Source organism: Herpailurus yagouaroundi, unplaced genomic scaffold, assembly GCF_014898765.1.
Source record: "Herpailurus yagouaroundi ecotype Mexico unplaced genomic scaffold, PumYag 212, whole genome shotgun sequence".
Classification (NCBI taxonomy): Eukaryota; Metazoa; Chordata; class Mammalia; order Carnivora; family Felidae; genus Herpailurus; species Herpailurus yagouaroundi.
Window position 1 is genome coordinate 934,335 of NW_024412443.1, and position 24,031 is coordinate 958,365.

The following is a 24,031-nucleotide window of genomic DNA, read 5'->3' on the forward strand; positions in this document are numbered from 1 at the left end:
TGAGCAAATGCTCTTTCATTCCATGGGTTCTACCTCTCCCAGGTTGTTGGGGTGTGTGTGTGTGTGGTGCTGTGGCCTGTATGTAGTCCGGACCACGTTAGAGACCTAGTTCTTTCCAAAGACACTGTTTTGTTGCATAGGAATTTCTCATTTCAGGGGCGCCTGGGTGGCTCAGTCGGTTAAGCGTCCGACTTCGGCTCAGGTCACGATCTCGCGGTCCGTGGGTTCGAGCCCTGCATCGGGCTCTGGGCTGATGGCTCAGAGCCTGGAGCCTGCTTCCGATTCTGTGTCTCCCTCTCTGCCCCTCCCCCATTCATGCTCTGTCTCTCTCTGTCTCAAAAATAAATAAACGTTAAAAAAAAATTAAAAAAAAAATTTCTCATTTCAATAGAGTGTTCCAATCCTATCTCAAAGGTTGAAAACATCCTGAAGGCAGCACCGTGACCTCACTGAAAGCAAAAGCCTAAGAGCAGAGGCTTTCACAAACTTACATATCAAGATGACTGGTACTTTTATGTTTTCAGTAAGATGGTGTGGTGTAGGCCACTTTTAGCAGCTCAGGCTCCTAAGCATCTGTTTTGTCCCTGGGGGGTGAGTTGTCTCTCTGAGGAATTAAGGAGATTATGATTATCTTGAATATCATTATTTTCATGATTACCATGATTACTATATTCTGCATAACCCATCACATGGAATTTGATACATGAGATCGATTCCCAAAACGTTTTCATTGCAAAACACTTGCTACAACAAGGAGAAAAAAATCACTTTTGTGTGGACAATTTACCTTACCTTTATTGTACTGTTTCAGTGGTATGTACATATGTTAAGAGTGATGAGAGTGTCCACTTAGATCAAAGCAGATTTTTGTGACATAATGATACTTCAATAAACCATAAAAATAATTGAAAATCTAACATACTTAGTAATCTAAGCACTCTGTCCTTTTTGATATGAAATACTAAGTAAAGAACTCATCTTTCAAAAACTGCCGAGTCATAAAAATTTTTTATTATTTAGGTAGGTCTGGTGAGTGGAATGGAATGAACTAAGGTCTTTGAAATAGAGCAAGCTAGAATTTGAGATATTGAAGTCACATTTACTCTCTATTTCCCTCTTGACATGGTCTTTTTTATTCGCTGATGTCTTTTGACCTTTAAGCTATTTCCCTCCTTCCTGCCCCTCACCTTTGCAATCATCTTTATGTGTTTATGGTTTTGTTTTATTATGTTTTGAGGATTTTTGTAGTTTCTTTTCTTATTTTTTGTTTCAGGTTCCACATATATGTGCGAGCATTTTGTATTTGTCTTTCTCTGTGTGATTTATTTCACTTAGCATAATGCCCTCCAAGCATAAATAATGTGGCATAATACAGGTGTGAAGGTATTTTTGGGAGTTAGTGTTCTGAGTAATACCTAGGAGGGTAATTGAAGGAAATTGCTGGATGATATGGATGTTCTCGTTTGAATTTTTTGAGGAAACTTTATATTGTTTTCGACTGCCGCTGCACCAAGTTCCAATCCTAGCAACAGAGCACAATGATTCGCTTTCCTCCACATTTTACCCAACACTTGTAATTTCTTGTCTTTTTGATAAGACCATTCAGACAGGTTTCAGGTGATATCTCTTTGGCTTTGGGTTTTCATTTCCCTAATGTGGAGTGACATTGAACATCTCTTCTTGTATGTGGTGGCCATCTGTATGTGTTCATTGGAAAAATGCCTCTTCAGGACTCTGCCAGTTTCATAATTGCTCTTTGCTTTTGCATTGTTGTGCTGTAGGAGTTCTTTATATCTTTTGTGTATTAACCCTTTACCATGTATGTAGTTTGCAAGTATTTTCTCCCATTCACTATGTTGCCTTTTCATTCTGTTGAAGATATTTTTACTGTGCAGAACTCATTTTTTTTAGTTTCATGTAGTCCCACTTCTTTATTTTTCCTTTGTAGGTTTGGCTTCTGGTGTCAAATCCCAAAACTCAGTGTCAAGACTGAGATCAAAAATATTCTCGTGGGTTCGGCATTTGGCTTTGTCCAGCAAAGCCAAGGACAGCAGAAAGGATTGCTTAAGACTCCATGCAAGTCAAGAGAGGTGACAGGGAGTTTAAGGGACATCTCCACAAGCTGCTCTTAAGCTCCCATAGTCATTAAACCTACAAACAATGTGCAACACATCAGTGGGCCACATGCTAGAAAGAACGTATTGAAGACATGGTGCAAACCAAATTTAGACAGGATAAAATATTTCATGCGACAACATGATCTAAAGACTTTGTGAGCACATGCAGAACCCAACCCCTAGATACACATCCACTAGGTAAGCGAAGTCTAGCCTGCCCCCCAGATACACACCAACTGGGTAAGTGAACTGCTGCTGGCTGTTTGCAGAAAGGCCAGAGAGCAGTTATCTGCTTTGCAAAGTGTCCCCTATAATCTCCTAACTCAGGACATAGTTGTGCGATTTCCCACACCTTCTGCCCAAGTTCTTATCCAGGATTTTTCTGGTTTTAGGTCTTAAGTCTTTAATACATTTGACTTCATTTCTGTGTGTGGTGTTAAATAGGTGTCAAGTTGTTTTTCTGTGTGTGTTGTTTTTCTGTGCCCAGGGTTTCTGACAGCACCTATTGAGGAGACTGCCTTTTCCTCATGTTATATTCTTGGTTCTTTTGCTGTGAATTAATTGGTTACATATGTTTGGGTTTCTTTCTGAGCTTTCAGTTCTGTACCAATGATCTGTGTGTCTGTTTTTACCCCAATACCATAGTGCTTGGGTTATTGTAGCTTTGAGATCTAGTTTAAAATCAGAAAGCATGATGTGTTAAACTGTGTTCTTCCTTCTCAAAATGATTTTGGTATTCAGAGCCTTTTGTGGTTCTGTCCTCATTGAAGGATTATTCTATTTTTAGAGACGTGCTTAAACTTTGATAGGAAATGCATCTAAGGAATGTGTAGATGGCTTTAAGTAGTGTGGACATTTTGACAATCTTAATTCTTGGGATCCACTAGCATGGAATGTCTTTCTGCTAATTTCTGTCTCTTCAAATTCTTTCTCCACTGATTTCTGGTTTTTAGTAAAGTCTTCATCTTCTTGTTTAAAGTCATTCTTTTCTTTTTTAACTTCTCTATGTTTATGAGAAAGAGAGAGAGAGAGAGAGAGAGAGAGAGAGAGAGAGAGAGAATGAGTGGGGAAAAGCTGAGAGAAAGGGAGACACAGAATCTGAAGCAGGCTACAGACTCTGAGTTGTCAGCACAGAGCCCAATGCAGGGCTGAAAACACAAATCATGAGATCATGACCTGAGACGAAGTCAGATGCTTCACTGACTGTGCCACCCAGGTTCCCATAGGCTAAATTTATTCTTAAGTATTTTATTCTTTTGGAGTGATTTTAAATTCTTTTCTTAATTTCTCTCTCTGATAGTTTGTGATTCATGTAAAGAAATTAAGCACATTATATATATCGACATACATATCTTAACATTACTGAAATCATTTATTAGGTGTATCAATAATGTTGTAGAGTCACTGAAGTCTCTATATAACATATCATGCACTCCTAATAAGTGAAAAAGTACCTGGGAATATAGGATAATGTGATCGAATTTAGATGAGAGTAAGCAGATATATGGATACTATGCAAATTTTCTGAAATGTTTTGTGGTTGATACAATCAAACAACTCCATAAATAAGGTTTGTTTGGATATACGTTTTCTTTAAAAAAGACACAGAGAGCTGTGACATAGACATATCCTTACCAACACATTCCCACAACACACGCTGTGCATCTTGGGAGGTAGCCACCTTGTCTCTATTTTCTGTCCTGGAACCCAGTGCCTGACTCCACTGCTCAGTGAATTTATCTCAGAATACTGCAGTTGGGAAGAGACCTATATTTTTCATAGACTTCCTGAAAGGTACCTCAATGTCATTGAATTTTACAGAGTTGTTTCTGATCTGCCTGGAATCCTCTGAGCATGTCTAAGTTGGAATGGCACTTTCTTTGCTGAGAGATCAGGGAGCCCTGCAGTATTCCTGTGTGTCTTGTGGTCACCAGAGGGTGCTGTGCGGCTGCTCATGACAAGGACACTGTTCCCCAAAGATGGGGCTGGCAGGTGCAGGGCTTCACTGCTGGAGGAGCCTGAAGGGTGGGGGTGGGGGGGTTTACTTGGTGCCAAACCCTTGACTGAGTCTCCATCCTGCAGTCTTCTTGAGCTCCTGATGTGTTTTGTAAAGGACTCTCTTGCTTGCGGAGGTTCAAGTGGTTCTTGCTGTTGCCACTGAATCCTCAGGATGAACACATTCAGGTCATGGTCTTTAACTCATTGACCTGACTTGCACTTATGGGTACTTGCACTTATGAGAGTAAGGGACCCAGCCTGGGTGGAGGGCCAGCAAGCAGACAGCAGTGGCCCAGGATGCATCCTCCACTGGCCTGAAAGCAGGGACTGGCTGCTCTACTGAGAAGCAGAGCTATGGAACAGGAGGCGCACAGGTGGCTGGGGTTTGTCATGGGATGGGGCCTGGATGAGTGTGTTCTGGGACATGGGGCAGGGATGCTGTGCAGGAGGTCAGAATGAGGGAGTGTGGTTTCTTTCCTGCCCCATGGGTCATTCCTAGGTACCCTGATGGCCTCAGTGCTGGCTTGTCCTCCTAATTCTTCAGTTATCCAGGCAGTCCCGGGGGTCCCTGCTTTTCACATAAGGCCCCAATGTAATAAAGAGGCTGTAGATATTGGAAACAAGAGGCAGCACCCAAAAAATGCATAGAAATTATGTTCCAAAAATTGTGCTAGGTGTACACACCTAAAGAAAGAGAGATTTGTGGTACAGATGTCCCCTTCTGTACAATGATGCGAGTCAAGATATTGGAATTGGCCCAGTCATTCAGTTTCTGGAGACGCAGAGTAAATGATGATGTGTGGCCACTGAGAATGCAGAATGGGACAGGACTGTGCCTGTCCACTGTGGGGACATCATGTACTACAAGACCATAGTCCAGGATCCTTCCACACCCAACCTGTCACACCACTCGTAGACACAAACACAGACACCTGCTGCACTCAAAGCAAAAGGACTGGGAAGATGACACCATGTCTTATGGGTAATTATTTCTTCAAAGAATAAATTTTCTCTCCGTATTTATTTATTTTTTCATATCTATTTATTTGGAAAGAGCAAGAAGGAGAATCCTGACCAGGGCTTCAAGCTGTCATTGCAGAGCCTGACTTGGGACTTGATCTCAAGAACCATGAGATCATGACCTTAGCCAAATTTGACTTGGAAACTCAACCGATTGAGCCACCTTGGTGCCTGTTCTCATTATTTAAATATTTATTTTACTAAATAAATGTCACCTGTAGAAAACCTTTAAGAACTTTATACTTTATGGCCTAATAGATTAGCATACATGGAATATTGAATATTTCATTTAGGTATTTTTATAATATTCACATTAGACCAATATCAACATGGCCTGTCCAGGAAAATGAAAGATTTTCAAGGTATCGCTCTGGTTCAGACATTTCTCTTCTGGATTCTGCTCTTGTGTCAAACCTCAAAGGGTCCCCATGCCAGATAATGAAGATATTTCAAGTAGGCACTTCACATAATCTTTGTTCTTTGGAGAATATTCCTCTGTCATAAAAATATTAGTTTCATTGAAATTTTAACCAAGTATTAATCACCCTTATGTTGTAGCCAGACACAACAGGCCATGTTGTGTGTTTGCATACCTGAAAATTTTAGAGGAGCTAAAGCAGCAGAAACCGAGATCGGTGGTTGCAGAGACTAGGGTGAGGGAATGAGCCGTGGGTGATTAGTAGTACACATGTCTCTGTGATGGAAATGTTCTAGGAGTACATAGTGGTCACGGATGTAAAATCCTGTGAATGTATGTGATGACACTTGAAGTTGTAATTTAACAGGATCAGAGTAGGGGTGCCTGGCTAGCTCAGTTGGTTAAGCGTCCAACTTCAGCTCAGGTCATGATCTCACGGTCCGTGAGTTCAAGCCCCGCGTTGGACTCTGTGCTGACAGCTCAGAGCCTGGAGCCTGTTTCAGATTCTGTGTTTCCCTCTCTCTCTGACTCTCCTCTGTTCATGCTCTGTCTCTCTCTGTCTCAAAAATAAATAAACGTTAAAGAAAATTAAAAAAAAAAAGGATCAGAGTAAATTTTTTTGAAGTTAATTTATGTTTTATTTATAAAACAATACATAAGGACAGTAAATACCTCTATACAAACAACAAAAATTACCAACAACGCAATGACAGGGTCAGGGAATTCATCTTTTGGGGCTGCAGCCAACATGAGGCGCTGCTCGGGAGCTGAGGCTGGTTGCTCAGCTGCAGCAGGTCGTTGCTCCAGCCCGTCCATGACCCCGCCAGCTGGGGCTGGAGGCTGCTCAGGTTGTGGGTCCACCAAAAGGGCAGGTGGCTCTTCCATCTCCTGACAGTGAATCAGAGCTGGGACTACCACTTGCACTGGTGGGGACGCTGCAGGGAGGGTCACTGCTTCCTCTAACTGCTGAGCTCTAGAATGAGTGGTGGCTTCAGGCAGCCTGGGCTGCGAAGTTCCAGTAGGCACCACAGAGATAGCGGGGGCTAGCTCCTGAGGGACATCTGGATCTTGCTCTGGAGCTGGTACCATAGCTTCAAGAATACAAAGTGTCATCACCGTGATTGCCATTCCATGGCCCTTCCAAATAAAGGAAACCTCTCCCGCAGACATTGTCATCTGAGTCAAAGAACCCACCAGGAGGAAGTCTCCCAGATGGCAGGTTAGTGGAACAGTGATCTGAGACTACTCACAACTCCTAGCCCACTCGCAGTCTCAGGAAACGTGCTCTGTGTGGCAAACCTTGTCCCATCCACATGCCCACATCTCCCACCCAGAGTCCTCATCACCCAGAGGCTCTGACTCATTGGGCTCACAGTTTCTCCACGTTGAGTAGAGAAGGCGGGTGTGGTGCTGCAGCTTGGAGCCGGGCATGTTGAGCCTCACGTATGCCAGCAGCATCTTCAGGCTGATGAAATATGGGGGCTGGAAAAAGTCCTCGGGGTAGTGGTCCAGCCAGGTGCCCAGGATGGAGGAAATGGCCCTGGGGATACAAAAGTAGCCAGAACAATAAACATGGGGTGTTCCTCCCGCACTGATGTCTCAGGAAAGGCCTGTGGGACCTGGCCTTTATGCCTCCTGCTCCTGGATGTACAGAGGGTGGTTCTATACCTTGTCCACCTGTGATTTGGCAGTCCCGCCTGAGAGAGTCCTGGTCACTGACGAGGAACTGTCAAAATTCTATTTGATGGGAACACCTTAACCAATGATGTGGTCATCTCTGTCCTTCTTGAGGAAGCCAGACATACTCTTTGGTGTGTCCTCCTGCCTACCTCTCACTAGAATTCAATTCCGTGCATGAGTAGAGGGGTGGTGTCAGGATGAGTCAGTGCCTTCACTGCATACACTAGTGCTACATGAAAATCTGAACAAATTCGGGACAAAGGGACTCTGTCTCTTGCCTGGGCTTGCTGGGACCCTCCTCATACCTTAAACGTGACGACCTGTGTCTCTATGCTGCCTCATTCACTTAGTGCACATGTGGGTGTCCTCCCATTGACACTGGTCTCCCATAGGGTGGGTGATATGTGGTCGTTGAGCCCTCACTGTGTCTCCTGAACTCTTGCTAAGCACACACTGTCGAAGTTCCACAAGGTGGTGAGCGTGATGCCCCCGAAAACCTTTATTCTGGGTCCCCTGATGGGGGTGGAGGCAAGACTGTGAGTGGAGGGGATGGGATTGGACTCTCTAAGGGGCAGAATCTGTCCTTGGTCGCCCTCTGCTGTCTCACTGTGCCCACAGCCCATCTTCTACCAGACAGGACAAGACCCCTTTCCTTGCTTCCAGGGAGAAGCCCTCAGAACTCTGCCCTCTCACAGGACTCTCATGTGTGGGATGCTGGGTCCTGCAGCCCTTCCCATGCACAGTCTCAGCACTGCTCTCTTGGAAAGGAAGGCCCTCCAGCATGAACTCAGCCTACTCACATTTTCTCCTGCTTCCAGGGTCCGCCATCCTCCTCAGTGTCAGGAAGGAAGCAGCCATATCTGGAGGAGGCCAGAAGGGCATCATATCAGGTGTCCTGTGGATACTACCTCTTGTCATATCCAGGGTCACTGAATGGTGACTAGAATGGAGCTCTGGAGGGGAGGGTGCTGTCTGCTCTGTGCATTGGATCCTAGTCAGCTCCTACAGAAGTGCCTGCACGTAGTGGGGCTTCCTGTATGTTTGATGAATGATAGGCCCCCAATCAGCTCCATCACACATATTGGTGTGGGTCTGGGCATCCTGCTCATCCTGGATATCCTTGACTGTTTGACCCAGGACTCAGACACACAGAACCTCAAATCTCCTTTTCAAATGGGAAAACAGCCCAACTCAACACCTGATGACAGGGAGGGATGAGGCAGAAACTTGATCATGGGGAAAAGGACAAAGATGACCCAGCACAGACACAGCGCTGCCAGCAGACCTTTCCACAGGGCCATGGTCACTTTCCATGCAGGGCCCCCACTGACTACCTGTAGTTATTCTACTCTGATCAGAGGAACAAAGTGACACTCATGGAGGTTTGGTGACTTTCCTTAGACTCAAAGCTTTAAGGGGCTGAATTACACTAGGCTGTGAAGGTCAGGGTGCTTACTTCATAAACAATAGTTCCAGGACCTGTTGGGTGGTAGCAAAAGCTCTGTACATGCCCAAGAATGTGAAGAAGTAGGTGAGGTCTCTCCCAGGAAGGCGGGCACCAGGTGCTCCACTGGCTGCTTCAGCAGGCCAGCATCGATGGTCCACTCCACACAGTTCTCATTCTCGTTCACGGGTGTGGCCTTTTTATCCTGAGGTAGAACAGAGGAGGGACACAAAGTCAGACACAGCACCATGGACATCTGGAGGGTTGGGGTCCAGAATGCAGACCAAACCCCCAAGCCCTCAGTGACTTGTCGAAAGAATGAGACCTGGTGCCCACAGTAGGAAAAAGAATCTTGGCATTCACATGAGAATTTGAGGTGGGGAATGACTGAACATGTTAGGATCTGAGGTCAGATTGTTAGATGAGTATGGACAGCACCTCCCTGCATTAACAGCATTTTCCCTGTGATTTCTAACACCACAGTCCATTCTAGGGATCAGAAGACAGGGACATTTCCTGGCAGAGGTTACATCAGGGTAATAGGACATGTAGGATGTTCAGTGCAGCACTGCGACATGGTAACAGAAGGGAATCATGTCACAGTCCCACATTTGTGAAGGGCTGAATGGGTGAGGTAAGTGGTCTCATTTCCAGAATGATCTGGAGGGGCCCCAGGGGCGTGTTCCTTGGCAACCAAAGTGCAGAGCAATAGACATAATACAATGAGCCCCATGTCCTTTGGGTAAAAATCTCCCTGTTCATCATGAACATATGTGAGACATGAAGAAGGTGTGCAAGAGTGGTCAGGTGAAACGGGACACCTGGGAACAGTCGTTGAGGAAACATATACAACAATGCCAATATATTCTAGACAGAATGGGACGTGAAATGGTTTCACATCTCTTTTCTGATATTCTTACAAATAAGTGGAGAGTAACATTGCATCTGGCCATGGCAGGGGCTGGGTCACGAGGGCATGTTTGGGGATCAGATGGGGCTCCAGATTCATCTGGGATCAGGAGTCTATGAGAGATACCAGGGGAGTATCAGTGTGTTTTCCATGCCCTGGGATTATTTTCAATGCCTCTGGGCCCTGGGTGTTGGGTTTCCCTGGTACCTTCACTCACCCTGAGCCAGTGCAGCATCCTGCTGATGGCATGGGGCTTCCTCCTGTCCTTCAGGGAAGTAGAGCAGGGGTTCTCATCATTCAGCTCCTGCCCCATCTCTTCAGTGCATCTCTATAAAGACAGTGCCCAGCAGGCAGGCAGGGGCCTCAAAGCCCTGTCTGCTTGCTTTCACTTGTCCTCAGACCCATGTGACTTCATTCTAAATATATGACACCACAGTGTGCACACACCCCCACCCCCAAGGAGGAGAAGCAACATGGTTTGAGGGCCTTGGACTAACCCTGTTATAGGTTAGAGGCACCTCAGAGATCCCTTTTCCCTCCTTCCCAGCATGACATCTGCATGGCCATGATGGGTCCACCAGGTCGTCCACTGCCATCCAACCTCCTCCAGTCCAGGACAGGAGCATCTCACGTGTCCCCCTTTCCCTGAAACTGAACACGAGGGGATGGGGGTGCCCAGGGATGGCTCAGAGCTGTGACCTGACCTGACCTGACCTGGCCTGCTCTAGGCTGCTCTGTATTACCTTATGTGACCTCCTGGAAAACATCCTGAGGCATCACCAACATGGGTGAAAGAAACCTTTCCAACATCCGAATAATCCTGTACACTGGGGTTTCTGGTATCCAGAGCCCTGGTAACTGGGAAAACAACAAGAGAACATTCCAAACTCTCTGTGTCTGTAGACAAGTGAGCCTGGTATGGGACCTTACTAGAACATGAGTGCCAGGTTACAGGAGTTCCAAGGTCTCCTGAGGCCTATTGTGAGCAAAGTGATGTCACTGCCTAGGATCCACCTCCTGAGTCTGCTCCTGGGATAACACCTATGCAAATAGTCCTCTATTTGCTGACTGCTCACCCCCATTCTCCATGAAATGTCACATCGGTCCACAGTTACACCAATGCACTCCTCTCCACAGCCCCCTGGGAAGGTCTGGGGCAACCAGGGTCCCAGCCGTAAGACATATCTGGGTTGAGACATAACTCTTCATTTTACCTCTCTCTGGTCCCAGATTCGTGATTGTGCTTCTCAAGGATGGTCCATGTCTTTTCTGCCCAGTGGAGATAATTCTAGCATGTACTTCCTCAGGATGTCCTCAGGCATATGTAGGATGATACCTGTGAAATTGGAGGAATGGTGTCACCTGATGGAAATTTATCCAACCACATTTACTTCAACTTCTCACCTCCTTTGGTTCTGCTGCTCCTCCTCTGATCCTAAGTGGGCATACTTGTGCGCGTACGTGTGTGCATTCAAGTGTGTGTGTGTATGTGTGTTTACCAGTGCTCATTTTCTGAAGTCCCAGGAGATAACATCCCCACCTAGGGAAGGATGGCCAAAAATTTCTTAAGAGCTTAGGTTCTCTAATTTCTAAAGCAATCGCTACAGAAAGGATTGGAGTTGTGGCCTAGTAGGTCAGAACTCTCTTTTATGTAGACTTTGTCAGTAGTGTGCCATGAGCCATTCCCTCCCTTTCCACTGGGTACAATGGGAACAGGGTGGCACTCAGTGGGCTGCCCTAGCCTTGGGTCCTCCTCAGGGAAGAACATGCTGGAATGTCTTCTGCTATGCTCCTCTTCAGCCTCACCCCCACGCCACTTCCATGTCTGCACAGAGATATAACAACACAACCTTTTCCCAAGCCCCCTCAGAAAACCTGGGTCAAGTCAAGGACCCCATTTTGAGGATATGGAGTTGGGTTCATGCCTGGTTCTGACTTTTTACCAGTCTGTGATTCTGGGCAAGGCACTGACCCTGGCAGGGTCTTCACTTTCTCCTCCCCTCAGTGGCTCCCTGGGATCCCCACATCCTGTAAACACATCCTTGTGTAATCTCTTTCCTGGAGTGTGATATGGACTTAGTGTTTGATTTCTGTTCCAAAGAAGATGGCAATGTGTCCCCAAGCCAACCAAGTTTTGTTGATAAAATGTCCATGGCACAGCCACATGCTCACTGTCATTCTCTGTGTTGTCTCTCAGATCCTCACACTGGGGAACCACCCCCATGTTGAGTAATGACACAGACAGGTACACACAGCCCAGCCCTGAGAGACAACAGGGAAGAACTAAGGCATTTGATGCGGACTGAATGCTGCCACCACCCTGAAGTAAGTTCAGGGGTTGAGTGAAGCAGGTTCTGTTTCAGTGATGACAACATTCCCAACCTTCTGAGAGGCTCTGTCAGGGCCCTCAGCTGAGCACTGCTGAATTCCTGGTCTCCTGGGCCTGTGAGATGTTAAGTTTATGGGGAAGCCACTAAGGGTGAGGGAATACTGTCACACAGCACTAGAGCAGAGTAGTGAAAATGTCATCCTGCCCCAGGCCCTGTCCCTCCTCACCCTCCCTCTCTGCTCTCTCCCCAGCTCTTTCCAGGCTCCCTGGTCTCCTTTCAAATGTCCACTATGACAACACCAACCTCTGCCTCCGAATGTCTGCACCACTGTGCCTTCTGCCAGGCTACATATACTCGGATTTGTGCAGGGCTGACTCGTTCTTGCACTGCTGCAGGAAATATTAATGTTTCCTCAGCACAGCCTTGTCAGAACCTAACCTGGTGGAGCTCAGGACCCAGTTGTAGCACCTCGATTTTTTCTATGGAGTCATTGCTCATGTCATTCCCATTTTTGTTTCATGGTCTTTCCACATTCCTGTCTAGACCTTGAGCATTCCCTCTAGGAAGAGGGAAGACCTGGCTGCCTTACCAGCACTGGCACTATCTGAATGCTCAGATGTTCATTCCCAGTGGCTGAATGAAGAGGTAAGGGGATCCATCCCACCATTTAGCAGCTCAGTCATTATAGCCTAATTTACTTGGGTCATTTATCAATACTTATTTATTTTGTATTTTTTAAGTCAACTATACTCCTAACTTGGGGCATGAAATCACACTCCAAGATCAAGAATCTCATGCCCTACTGACTGAAACAGCCAATGTTAATGGAACTAGACTGAATTCTAAGTTATCTGCAGGGAAACATTTTGTAGGTATATTAGGTTATGCTGAATTACCAGAGAACACCCCAAATTTCAAAAGCATGTCCCATAGATTTCCTCACATGACAGTGTTGGGTGCGTGTTTAGATTGGAGACTAAAAATCTTCATGTGGACATTCAGGAACCCAGCGTTCCTCCATTTTGTCCCTTCTCCCTCCCAAAAATATCAGGTACTTCCATAACCAACAGCACAGGGGTGATAAAGGGGAAAGAGAACAAGGAATTGCACATGGGAGCATGCTATCAGCCATGTCTAGAGTGCCTAAAATATCTGCCTTTATACTCATTCCTTGTTTTAAAGGCAAGGGTTTTTAAGTAATCTGTGAGAAACGATGTCCCACAAAACATAGAAAATGCATCCCTAGATATGCACCACAAAATATACAAAAGGTAATTCCTGAGCTGAAGGAAAAGTTTCTCCCTCTGGTACACATTGTATGAAGGAAATAAGAAGAGTAAAAATCTATGTGTGTGTTTGCGTGTGATTTATACATATTAATGAATATGAGGTTTTATGAATATATATGAGTATTTTAAGAAGTGAATGATCATTGACTTTTAAAATTTTTTTTTCAACGTTTTTATTTATTTTTGGGACAGAGAGAGACAGAGCATGAACGGGGGAGGGGCAGAGAGAGAGGGAGACACAGAATCGGAAACAGTCTCCAGGCTCTGAGCCATCAGCCCAGAGCCCGACGCGGGGCTCGAACCCACAGACCGTGAGATCGTGACCTGGCTGAAGTCAGACTCCCAACCGACTGCGCCACCCAGGCGCCCCGATCATTGACTTTTAAATAGAAGAATTAGTAAAACAATAAGTTAAAAATCATAATTAGTGAGCTTGAGCTTACACACATATAGTATTAAGATATATGACAGTATCAGGGCGCCTGGTGGCTCAGTGGGTTCAGCGACCGACTTCGTCTTAGATCATGATCTCACGGTTCATGGGTTTGAGCCCCTCATTGGGCTCTGTGCTGACAGCTCAGAGCCTGGAGCCTGTTTCAGATTCTGTGTCTCCCTTTCTCTCTGCCCCTCCCCCACTCACACTGTGTGTCCCTCTGTCTCAAAAATAAATAAACATTCAAAAACATTTAAAAAATTACATCAAGATACATGACAGTATGAATTAAACGACTGGTGGTTGAGAAATCAATTAAGTGCCTCTTAAGATTGATTGTTTTCAAGTACGAAAACTCTTATAAACCACATGACTGTAAATATAGTGTAAATATTGAAACTCCAGCCCAGTTAGCCAGTTAAATTGAAAGAATTACATATATCTAAGTACATTTATGCTTAACCACCCCACTCTTTATTTCTGCTGAGGTCATGATCTCTCGGTAGTGAGAATGCTGAGAGACAGAGGAAGTTCAAAGTAGCCCCCTTGTGTCTTGGTGTTGGTGACATGGAAGGGGCTATTGTGGGACCCCATGTTTTCTTAGGTGTCCCCAGTCCAAGAATATTACAACCCTCCCTCATTCCCCTGCACAAACTGGGCTAGGCGATGAAGTTCTGGCTGCCGCAACTTCCTGTGAGATTTGGCTCAAGATCTCTACAGATTTGACCTAAGATCTCATGAGATTTGCCCCTAGATCTCATGACATCTATCAACAGGACAGAGTTGGCTGTTTGCTCTGAGATTAGAAGAAACACAGACTGCCCTGAAGGTTCCACAGCCCGGGAGAATCAATGAGGGCTTATTGTGTGTTCAGAGGAGCCAGGTCCTGTGCACTTTCCTTTCCCCCACATCTCCTCACCTCCCGTTTCAATCCCCTCTAGCTTCACAGAAATAAAGGGCCACCAGGCCAAATCTTCCATATTTTAGTGGTGGTTGTTACCCCCGCTGCTCTTAGAATGCTGGATAAGTTGGAAAGTATGAGCCAGGGACCTCATATCCTTATGGTGGTGGCCTTGGGTTGTTTGTGGGACCCTGGGTGTTGGTAGCAGTCCACAAACCAGGAGCGTCCTAACCTGCCTATTTACACTGCACAAAGGTGACTACACTAAGGAGTTCTCCTGCCTGCCCCCTTCTGGCTATATTTGGCCTGACATCTCCTGAGATTTGGCCTGGAGATCTCGTAAGATTTGTCAACAGAGCAGAGGTGGCTGCATCTTTTCGAGTCAAGACAGACAGACTGCATTAAGTGTCCATGGTCTAGGACAGCGCTCAGGGATAATTTTTCTGTGTTCACAGGAGTCAATTTCTGTGCACTGTGCTTCACCCAACTCCTCCTTCTCTCCTGTGTCTTGCGCCTCTAGTTTGCTGGGAATAACGGGCCAGTCTGGTCCAGCAGCCCCTGTTTCTGTGGCCAGGTGTTTCACCCACCACATCTAGGATGCTGAGACAGACTGGATATGAACACGACCCCTCGTGTCTTGGTGCTGGTGACATGACAGGGTCTATTGTGGGACCACAGGTTTTCCAAGGTGTCCCCAACCCAGGCATATCACAACTCTACTATTTTATCCTGCACAAAAGAGGTTATGCTACCTAGTTCCCACTCCTGCCAAGTTCCAGGAGGTTGGAAGAGATCTTGCCAAATTTGGCCATAGATCTCATGAGATCTGCCCCTAGATCACAGGAGACTTGTCAACAGGGACAAGGTGGCTGTGTTCTCTGGTGGCAGGAGAGACACAGAATACCCTGAAGTTTCTGCACCCTGGGAGGTGCAATGGCAGGCTGCCTGTGTGTTCAGAAGAGGTGGCTCCTATGTACTTTCTTTCTCTCTGTACCTCCTGACCTCCTGTTTGTATCACCTCTAGTTTAACATGAACAATATGAAGTCCAGCTGTTACAGCAAATACTCAGTACCCAGAAAGGGACAAGCCACAGAACTCGGGGAATCAGAAAAAACTGTTTATTGTAAACGCATGATGCCCCAGTGGAGTCACCTCCAAAGGCTGATCGCTGTACCTTGGCATTCGCCTCCTTATCTAGCTGTGATGCTAGGCAGTTGAGAGACAATAGGAAAATAGAGGGGTCCTTATCAGTGGTGCTACATGGATAGTTGGTGGAGGCAGGAGGCAAACAAGATTACAGAAGCCAAAAGAATTCATGGGGAGCATGTGGCCTCAGGCATCTGGCTGGCCCCTTTTATCTTGTTGTTGTTGTTTTTTTCCCTTTTATGTTGTTGTTGTTGTTTTTCCTAGCTTTTCTTCTCACAGCCATTCTTTCCTAGGTCAGTGGTCCTTGTTACCTACACTGCTCTTAGAATGCTGGGAGGGATGGGGAGTACTAGTAGAGACACTTTATGGTATTTTAATGTTGGAGTCTGAAGACATTTGTGGGACCCCAGGTATTCCTAGGTGTCCCCAATCCATGAATGTCCCTGTCCTGCCCAAACCAGACTGGGTTAGTGAGTTCCCACTCCTGCTGAGTTCATGTGAGATTTGTCCTGAGATCTCCTGAGAGGTGCAGTATGATTTCGCATGATTTGGCCTTGTATCTCCAGAGAATTGTCTGTAGATCACAGGATACTTGTGAACAGGGGACTGTGGCTTCGTTTTACGGACTCAGGATAGACACAGACTATGCTCAAATGTCTCAAGTGTCAGAAGCCACTTTCTGTGCACGTTGTTTCTCCCTTCCCCTCCTGCCCTCAGGTTTCTCTGTCCTGTAGTTCAGTTGACAAAGGGGCTTCCAGTCCCTCCCATTTGTTCTTATTTCATTGGTCCGTATTTAGCTCTAGTGTACCTAAAGGCTGGGAGCGGCAGAAAGTATGAGCGAGGCCCTTCGTGTGAATTGCTTATGGTGTCTGTTGGCTTTTGTACAACCCTGGATGTCGCAGCAGTCCCCATCCAAAAATGTCCCAGCCCTGGCGGTGTGCCTTGCAGATACCAGGCAAGACCAGGGAGTTCCTCCTGCTGTCAATTTCCTGTGAGATGTGACTCAAGATCTGGTGAGCTTTGGACACACGTGTTTTGAGATATGACCTTAGATCTCAGGAGATTTTCCCCTTTATCAAGCGCTATTAGTCAACAGGGAAGAGTGGCTGTGAATTCAGGGGCAGGATGACACAGACTGCACTGAAATGCCCAAAGCCTGGGAAAGTTCTCAGGGACTTGGTTCATTTTTCAATCATCTATATCCGTCAATGACCACCCTAGGAGCCTCCTATTTCTATTGTAACAGATTACCACAAACTTAGTTTTTTCAAACTACACCAACTTATTCTTATGGTCTGAACATGAAAAGTCCACAATGAGTCTCACTGCACTAAATTCAACATGGCAGCAGGGCTGTGTTTCTTTCTGGAGGCTCCATGGAAGAATCTGTTTGTTGTCCCTTCCAGCTTCTAGAAGATGCCCACATTGTCAGCTCAGAGCCCGTTCCATCTCCAAAGCCGGCCACGTCTGATCAGTTACTCTCATATCACATTATCTTGACACTGACTCTCCCTCTTTCACTTACATGGACCCTTGTGATTACATTGGCCCTTCCAGGCTAATCTCAGATCAAGTTCCTTAATCTAATCACATCTACAAAGTCTCTATTGCCGTGTAAAGTAGCATATTCCCAAATTCATGGGGTGAGCATGTGGACATTTGTGGGAAGCTCTACTCTACCATAGCCACCCCCATCAGTGAACACATTTCTAAAGCATGCCAATCAATGCAATCTCCTCATTCCTGTAAATCAGCACGTTACCACACCTCAATCTACTGCTTTTGAGTGCCAACATATCAGCAGCTGACACCAACTCATTTATGTCCCTGACATTCACTCTTTCCAGAACTCCACACTTCCCAAAAATTCTACCTAAGATCAGCAGTGTGGCCGGTTCAGAGAGACTGTGAGTGACTGACAGGTCTTGCCCTTCCTGAAGGAAACAATACATTCAGCTCTGTGCTTGCTGCTACAGAAATTATGAGGAGAGCTTGTCATTTTTCAAAATATTTCAGTATTACATGTATACACTTACAGACCATAACTGAATGAAAGGGAAAAGAGAGAGAAAGACTGTGCACGTGCCAGTGTTGAGGCATTTGAATTGGGGAGAGAGAAGGAGAAAATCTGTGGTGAGAGGAATCTGAGGATCCAGTGCTTTGAAGGTTCTCAGGGAACAGAGCTGTGTGCTGCAAGCAGTTTTGATAGGGGCACAGGGCTGGAGGAGTGTGTATGGACTGACTGTGTCCTGTTAAAAATTCATACGTTGAACTCTAGTGCCCAGTGTGACTATATTTGCAGAAAGGCCTTTACAGAAGATATAAGGTTAAATGAAGTTAGGGGCATGGGGCCCTTGATCTAATAGGTTTCATGTCCCTGAAACAGTGAGCTTGAGCTCCCCGCCTCCCGCCCGAGCACAAGCACCCAGAAAAGGACACGTGAAACCCCAGGGCGAAGAGGGCCCTCTGTGAGAACAGGAATAGAGCTCTCACTCAAACAGTTAAAGATAGAACTATCCTACAACCCAACAATTACACTACTGGGTATTTACTCAAAAGATACAAAAGTACTGATTTGAAGGGATGCATGCACCCCAAAGTTTATAGCACCACTATCAATAATAGCCAAATTATGGAAAGAGCCCAAATATCCATGGACTGATGAATGGATAAAAAAGATGTATTGGGCACCTGGGTGGCTCAGTCAGTTGAGTGTCCGACTTAGGCTCAGGTCATGATCTCATAGCTCATGAGTTCGAGCTCTGCCTCGGGCTCTGTGCTGACAGCTCAGAGCCTGGAGCCTGCTTCTGCTTCTGTGTCTCCCTCTCTCTCTGCCCCTAACCCACTCGCATTGTGTCTTTCTCTCACAAATAAAGAAACATTAAAAAAAAAAAGAAGAATATGTGGTGTATGTATATAATGGAATATTACTCAGCCATGAAAAAGAATGAAATCTTGCCCTTTGCAATGATATAGATGGAACTAGAGTGTATTATGCTAAGGGCAGTGAGTCAGAGAAAGACAAATACCATATGATTTCACTCATATGTGGAGTTTAAGAAACAAAACAGAGGAACATAGGGAAAGGGAAGAAACATAAGGTAAAAACAGGGAGGGAGGCAAAACATAAGAGACTCTTAACTACAGAGAACAAACTGAGTACTTCTGGAGAAGAGGTGGATGGGGAGATAGGCTAAATTGGTGATGGGCATTAAGGAGGACACTTGTTGGGATGTGCACTGTTATATAACACTGGGATGGGGTGTTATATATAAGTAATGAATTATTAAATTCTACTCTTGAAACCAATATTACTGTATAGGTTAACTAACTAGACTTTAAATAAAATCTTGGGGGGCGCCTGGGTGGCTCAGTCGGTTGAGCTACCGACATCAGCTCAGGTCATGATCTCACGGTTTGTGAGTTCGAGCCCCGCATCAGGCTCTGTGCTGACGGCTCGGAGCCTGCTTCTGATTCTGTGTCTCCCTCTCTCTCTGCCCCTCCCCTACTCATGCTCTGTCTCTCTCTGTCTCAGAAAAAAAAAAAATAAATAAATAAATAAATAAATAAATAAATAAAATCTGAGGGGGCTCTGGAAAAGGTTGTGTTAACATAACTGTGTGCAGACATGGAGGTGGCGTGGGGGTGAGGAGTGTAACAGGAGACATTCCAGCATGTTCTTCTCTGAGGAGGACCCCAGGCCAGGGCAACCCACTGAGTGCCACCCTGTCCCCATTGTACCCAGTGGGAAGGGAGGGAATGGCTCCTGGCACACAACTGGCAAATCTGAGGTAAAAGTGAGTTGTGACCTTCTAGGCCACAGCTCCAATCCCTTCTTTAGGGTTTGCTTTGGAATTTAGAGAGCCTATACTCTTGGGAAGGTTTTGGCCATCCCTTTCTAGGGGGGTTGTTGTCTTTTGGGCGTCCAGAAAGTGAGCTCCAGTCAACACACCCATACACACACACACGCAAACACACACACGCACTCACAAACACACACCAGTAAGGACTGTAGGGTGATACCTGACGAACAGCAGAATCAGAGGAGGTAAAGAGATGAAGTAAATGCGGTTGGATGAATTTCCTACACCACTCCTCCAATTTCATAGGTATCATCTCACATATATCTGAGGACATCCTGAGGAAGTACATGCTAGAATAATCTCCATTGTGCAGGAAAGACACAGACCACCGTTGAGACACACAATCGCTTATCTGGGGTCAGAAACGGAAGAATGAGGAGTTGTGTCTGAACCCAGACATGTCTCAAAGCCAGGAACATGGTTGCACCCAGACCTTCGCAGGGGGCTGTGGAGAGGGGTACATTGATATAACTGTGTACACATGTGCACTTCATGGAGGATGGGGATGAGCAGTCAGCAAACCAGAGCACTATTTCATAGGTGTTATCGCAGGAGGGGACTCAGAGGATCCTAGGCAGTGAAGTCACTTCCTTGATCAGAGACCATAACAGAACATGGAACCCCTGTAACCAGGCAACCATGTTCTAGTAAGGTTCAATACCAGGCTCATCTAGTCACAGACAGTGACAGTTAGAGATGTTCTCTTGTTGTTACTCGACTTACTGGGGCTCTGGTTTCCAGAAACCCCAGTGTGCAGGATTATTTGGACATTGAAAGTTTCCTTAACCCACACTCACGATGCCTCAGGCTCTTTTTCAGGAGGTCCTGTAAGGTACATAGAGCAGCCTAGAGCAGACCAGTTCAAGTCAGGCCACTGCTCTAAGCCATCCTGGGCAGCCCCAACCCCTCCTGTTCATTTGCAGGGAAAGCAGGACATGTGGGGAGGTCCTGTTCTGGACTGGAAGAGGTTGGATGGCAGTGGACAACCTGGTGGTTCCATCATGGCCACCATGATGGGAAGGAGGGAAAAGGGATCCCTGCGGTGTCTCTAACCTGTTCCAGAGTTAATCAAAGGCCCTGAAGATGTGTTGCTTTTTCCTCTTTGGTGGAGGTCTGTGCACACTGTGGTGTTGTATGTCTGGAATGGAGTCACAAGTGTCTGAGGACAAGTAAAGGCAGTCAGACAGGGCTCTAAGGCTTCCTGCCTGGCTGCTGGGCATTGTCTTTATAGAGACACACTGCAGAGATGGGGCAGGAGCTGAATGATGAGAGACCCTGCTCTACTTCTCTGAAGGACAGGAGGAAGCCCTGTGCTGCCAACAGGATGAAGTTCTGGCTCAGGGTGAGTGCAGGGACCGGGGAGATCCAACACCCAGGGCCCAGAGGCAATGAAAGGATCCCAGGGCACAGAAGACACACTGCTACTCCCCTGGACTCCCTCATAGACTCCTGTCCCCAGATGAACCTGGAACCCGATCTCCTCCCCAAACATGTTCTCATGGCCCAGCCCTTGCCATGGCCAGATAAAAAGTCACTCTCCACATGTCTGTAGGAATACCAGAAAAGAGACCTGAAACCATTTCATGTCCCATTCTGTCTAGAGCATGTGTGCACTATTGTACATATTTTCCCACCTCCTCTTTCCAAGTGTTCCTGTTGGCCTGGCCATCCTTCCACACCTTCTCCACATCTGGCACATGATCATGATGAACAGGGATATTTTCCCAAAGGGACTTGCAGTTCATGATATTATGTTGTTGCCCTTCAGTTTGGTTGCCAAGGAAAACATCCCTGGAGCCCCTCCAGATCAGGAACAAGGGCCTTACTGCCTAGACAACATTCCAGAAGGGACACTGGTTACCACACCCATTCAGCCCTTCACAGTTGTGGTGATTTCACATGATTCTTTTCTTTTGCCATGTCACAGTGCTGCACTGAAAATCCTACATGCCCTATTATCCTGATTCCAACCCCATCCCAGGAAATGCCTGTTTTCTGATCTCTAGAATGGAGTGTGTTGTTGGTAATCACAGGGACGATGCTGTTAATGCAGGGAGGTGCTGTCCATACTCCTCTAACAATCTGACCTCAGATCCTAACGTGTTCAGTAATTCCCCACCTCAAATTCTCATGTGAATGCCAAGATCCTTTTTCCTACTGTGGGCACCCAGGTCTCACTCTTGCCACAAGTCACTCAGGGCTGGAGGTTTTGGTCTGCCTTCTGGACCCCAACCCTCCTGATGTCCATGGTGCTGTGTCTGACTTTGTGCTCCTCCTCTGTTCTACCTCAGGGTAAAATGGCCGCACCCGTGAATGAGAATGAGAACTGTGTGGAGTAGACCATCGAAGGAGGCTGGATGCTATTGGAACAGCGAGTGGAGCACCTGGTGCCTGCCTTCCTGGGGAGAGACCACACCTACCTCTGCACATTCTTGGGCATGTACAGAGCTTTTGCTACCACCCAACAGGTCCTGGAACTATTGTTTATGAGGTGAGCACCCTGCCCTCCGCAGCCCAGTTTGATTCAGCCCCTTAAGGCTTTGACTCTAGGGAAATTCACCAAACCTTCCTGAGTCTCAGTTTGTTTCTCTGATCAGGGTAGAATAATTACAGGGACACAGTGGGGCCCTGCACGGAAAGCGACCCTGGCCCTGTAGAAAGGTCTGCTGGCAGGGCTGTGTCTTCCCTGGGATATCATTGTCCTCTACCCCATGATGAGGTTTTTGCCTCATCACTCAATGTCACCAGGTATTGAGTTGGGCTGTTATCCCATTTGAAAATGAGATGTGAGGCTCCATGTGGGGGTATGAATCCTGGGGCAAACCAGAGCAAAATACTGGGGAATAAGCATGAGGCCCAGGCCCACTCCAATATGTGTGATGGGGTGGAATGGGGCCCTAAAAATCATCAAACATACAGGAAGCCCCACTACATGCAGGCACTTCTGTAGGAGCTGAATGGAATCCAATGCACAGAGCAGACAGCACCCTCCCCTCCAGAGCTCCATTCTAGTCAGCAGTCAGTGACCCTGGATATGACAAGAGGTAGTATCCACAGGACAGCTTATATGATGCCCTTCTGGCCTCCTCCAGATATGGCTGCTTCCTTCCTGACACTGAGGAGGATGGCGGACCCTGGAAGCAGGAGAAAATGTGAGTAGGCTGAGGTCATGCTAGAAGGCCTTCCTTCTCCAAGAGGGCAGTGCCAGGACTGGGGGGGGGGGCTGCAGGACCCAGCATCCCACACATCTGAGAGTCCTGTGAGAGGGCAAAGGTCTGAGGGCTTCTGTTTGGAAGCAAGGAAAGGGGTCCTGTCCTGTAGGTTAGAGGATAGGCTGTGGGCACAGTGAAATAGAAAAGGGCACCAGAGGACAGAGTCAGCCCCTTAGAGAGTCCAACCCTATCCCTTCCCACTCCCAGCCCTGCCTCCACCCCCACCAGGGGACCCAGATTAAAGGTTTTGGGGAGCAGTACGCTCACCACCTTGTGGAACTTCAACAGTGGGTGCTTAGCAAGTGTTCAGGGGACCCATTGAGAGTTCAAGGACCAGATATCTCCCACCCTGTGGGAGACCAGTGTCAGTGGGAAGACACCCACATGTGCACTGAGTGAATGAGGCAGCATATAGGCACAGGTTGTCACATTTAAGGTATGAGGAGGGTCCCAGCAAGCCCAGGTAAGAGACAGAGTCCCTTTGTCCCATATTTCTTCAGATTTTCATGGAGCACTAGGTGTGCAGTGAAGGCACTGACTCATCCTGACACCACCCCGCCACTCACGCACGGAGTTCAGTTCAAGTGGGAGGTAGGCAGGTGGACACACCAAGGAATATGTCTGGCTTCCCCAAGAAGGACAGACTTGGCCACATCATTGGTTAACGGGTCCCAGTCAAAAAGACTTTGGCCAGCCCCTCTTCAGTGACTAAACTATCTCAAGCAGGACTCCGAAGTCACAGGTGGACAAGGTGTAGGAACACCCTCTGGACAGCCAGGAGCAGGAGGCATAGAGGCCAGGTCCAACAGGGATGTCCTGAGACATCAGTGCGGGAGGAGCACCTCGTCCTAATTCTTCTGGCTACTTTTGTATCGCCAGGGCCATCTCCTCCATTTTGGGCACCTGGATGGACTACTACCCTGAGGAATTTTTCCAGCCCCCAGAATTCCTCAGCCTGAAAATGCTGCTGGCATACGTGAGGCTCGACATGCAAGGCTCAGAGCTGGAGCGCCGTGCCCACTTTCTCTTCTCATTGTGGAGATACCTTGAGCCCAATGAGCCAGAGTCTGTGGGTGAGGAGGACTCTGTGTGGGAGATGTGGGCATGTGGAGGGGACAGGGTATGCCACACAGTGCATGTTTCCTGAGACTGCGGTTGGGCTAGGAGGAGTGCATAGTCTCATATCACTGTTCCATTAGCCTGCCATCTGGGGAGAATTCTTCCTGGTGGGTTCTTTGACTCAGATGACAATGTCTGCGGGAGAGGTTT

General features: G+C 46.8%; 1 long non-coding RNA gene across 1 annotated transcript; it reads right to left on the reverse strand.

Moving 5' to 3' along the window:
* Positions 1-13,814: 13,814 nt before the first annotated feature.
* LOC121016621 (uncharacterized) lies at positions 13,815-21,992 on the reverse strand. Its single transcript, XR_005784385.1, has 3 exons — positions 21,892-21,992; positions 18,164-18,173; positions 13,815-13,827 (listed from the first exon to the last, which is right to left on the reverse strand). It is a non-coding gene; the product is annotated as an uncharacterized LOC121016621 (long non-coding RNA).
* Between the last annotated feature and the right edge of the window lie 2,039 nt (positions 21,993-24,031).